General features: G+C 42.0%; 1 pseudogene; it reads left to right on the forward strand.

Annotated features, from left to right (window-relative positions):
* The first annotated feature begins 1,388 nt into the window (after positions 1-1,388).
* On the forward strand, positions 1,389-2,204 carry LOC130889376 (40S ribosomal protein S2-like; annotated as a pseudogene).
* Positions 2,205-3,086: the final 882 nt, after the last annotated feature.

Below are 3,086 nucleotides of genomic sequence, written 5' to 3' on the forward strand. Positions count from 1 at the left end.
AAGGGCTAAGAAAAGGTACAGAGGGAAAAGGTAGCAAGTTCATGGATTTTGTGTCTGGGAGATCAGGAGATTGTTTGGATCAGAAACCATGTCTCCTACTGTGGACCTAAAGGGAAAGACAAACAGTTTAGGATAAGAAAACTCTATGTTGGAGACGAACTGAGTAGGAAAAGATACTGGGAACCACATGTCAATGTTTTCCCACATCCTTAACTTCACTAAGTCTCTCAATCTGTGCCTAGTGAACAGACTAAAATACCTGAAGATGAACTCCACCTGATCCCGTTTCTGACAAAAAGTGGGTAAGTATTGATCTTGTTCACAAATGCACCACTATGCTGAGCACTGTCCCAATCACGGTGAGGGTCAACAGATGAAGACACCTGAATCTACAGCTTTCGTCACACATAATCTCACCACAAACATTCTCCTCCTCACTTCATCCGAGCAGTTTGTAGCTCCCTCCCAGTTTGTGTTTTTAAAGACATGTGGCTGTTTTTAAGAGTTTCTTTTGGCTCACACCCATCTATTTTTAATTAGCAAAGCATTGTTTTGAAGTGTCTAATGGAGAGTTTGAAAGCTTAAGAGCTTTATGAACTAAGAAGAACATCTTGCCAAAATCAAAATCAACCCAAAAGAATGAAAGTTTGGGTTGACTTCAAAACTTTATGCTTCCAAGAAAAAGAATGTGCAAAATTTGAAGTTCTAGCTTTTCACATTTTGACATTAAACATGTAAAGATTCTAGGTCAGGACTGAATTAATAGCATGAAAATTTGGAGCTGAATCCAACTGCAAAATGCACTAAGGGATTTTTAAGCCAGATCTCACTGAATGGTCTGCCTAGCAACCATATTTTTCACTTCAATTTGTTTATTTATTCATACAAATTCTGGTTTTCCTCAGTCTCAAGCTATTTCTAAAGAGGTCACAGAAATGGATGGCTTTGTGTGTCTCTCGAGAGAATAGAAAATCTGCTATTCTTCAACCAATGTAGGATATTAATATTATTTTTCTCATAAAATAGATAAACAGAAAGATTGTGGTTTGGGAAACAAACACAGAAGTGCAAATAAAAACAAGGAAGCCCCCTGCCTACTAAAAAGGTGCTGGGAGGGGGGCGTTCTGTGGGTTTTTCACATATTTTATGGTTTTCTTAAAATAAATTGTTGGTTTTTTGGTTTTTTTGGTTTTTTTGTTTTGTTTTGTTTTGTTTTTGCTTTTTTGTTTTTCGAGACAGGGTTTCTCTGTAGCAATGGAGCCTGTCCTGGAACTAGCTTTTATAGACCAGGCTGGCCTTTAATACCAGCACTCGGGAGGCAGAGGCAGGCGGATTTCTTAAAATAAATTTTAACAGCTTCTTCTGGAAAACAACAAATGGCAGATGAGATGACGCCGGTGCAGCTGGAGGGTCAGGAGGACTCGGGGCCCAGGATTGGGAGTCTGTGGTAGCTTCCACAGAGGATGCAGGATTCGGAGGATGGAGGATTCGAGGTAGTGGTTGAGGCCGCAGAGCTCGCGGAGGTAAAGCCAAAGACAAGGAGTGGAGTCCCGTCACAAAGCCGGGCCTCCTGATTAAGAATATGAAGATCAAGTCTCTACCTGTTCTCCCTGACCACTAAGGAACCCAAGATTATTGATTTTTTTTTTCCCTGGGAGCATCCCCAAAGGATGAGGCTCTAAAGATCACGCCAGGGCAGAAGCAGACTAGGGCAGCCAGGCAGACCAAGTTCAAGGCTGTTGTCGCCATTGGGAACTACAATGGTCATGTTGCTCTCCGTGTTAAGTGCTCCAAGGAGGTAGCCACTGCCATCCGAGGGGCTAGCATCTTCGCCAAGCTTTTCATTGTCCCTGTGCGGAGAGGCTACTGGGGGAACAAGATTGGCAAGCCCCACACTGTCCGTGCAGAGTGACAGGCGGCTGTGGCTGTGTTGGTCTCATCCCTGCCCCCAGAGGCACTGGCATAGTCTCCGCTCCTGTGCCCAAGAAGCTGCTGATGATGGCTGGCATTGATGACTGCTACACATCAGCCAGGGGCTGCACTGCCACCCTGGGCAACTTGGCCAAGGCCACCTTTGATGCCATCTCTAAGACCTACAGCTACCTGACCCCTGGAAAGAGACTGTGTTCACCAAGTCTCCTTATCAGGAATTCGTTGAGCATCTTGTGAAAACCCACACCAGAGTCTCTGTTCAGAGGACCTAGGCTCCAGCTGTGGCCACCACATAAAAAAATTAACAAATGACGTTATGGGATGAAAATCTACAAGCAATATTATGAATTTGGAAATATATAATTAGCTACTTCAAAAATGCAATAAATTACTATATTGAAAAAATACAGATTTTATAACATTAACTTATTGGTAGTTACATTTTTTAAATTTAATACACAACAGAATTCACCCTCCTTGATGCAAACTCTGAATATATATGTGAGGAAATATACAGTTTTGTGGCTACACTACCATCAAGATAGAAAATAGGTCCATCACCTCGGAGGTGCAACTTCATGGCCAACCAAGTCCCAGTTCTGGAAACCACCAGTCTGACCTTTGTACACACAAGTGGCTTCATTCAGAAAGTCATGTGATCAGGCGTACACACCACAGGGTCTTGTGTGTTCAGCTTTTCACTTGATATAAAGCATCTGAGATTCTTCCATATTGTGACAAGCATCAGTCAGGGATTTTCCTTTTATTACTGAGGAGTTTTTGTATAGATGTAACTATTGATTTTCCATTGATTGGTTGAGTTGTTTGCATTTCTTAGTGATCCTAAACAAAACTGCTTTAAGCAATTCCATCCAGGTTTTTGTGTTAGTCTAATTGGTTCCTTTTAGTCAATCAATACATTCATTCATTCATCCACCCATCCACCCATCCATCCATCATCCATCCATATTATTGGTCTTTTGAGACATGTAGCTTCCTACTTAGGCCTCCCAAGTGCTGAGACTATGGGGCTGTGTCACCATATCCTGACAGTAAATACTTTTAGTACCTGTCACTCAGGCCATACCTACGCTTTGGTTGTTACCATCCTTATATACATTTAAGTCATCCTTATATAAATGTAAGCACAGACT

Source organism: Chionomys nivalis, chromosome 18 (genome assembly GCF_950005125.1).
Source record: "Chionomys nivalis chromosome 18, mChiNiv1.1, whole genome shotgun sequence".
NCBI lineage: Eukaryota > Metazoa > Chordata > Mammalia > Rodentia > Cricetidae > Chionomys > Chionomys nivalis.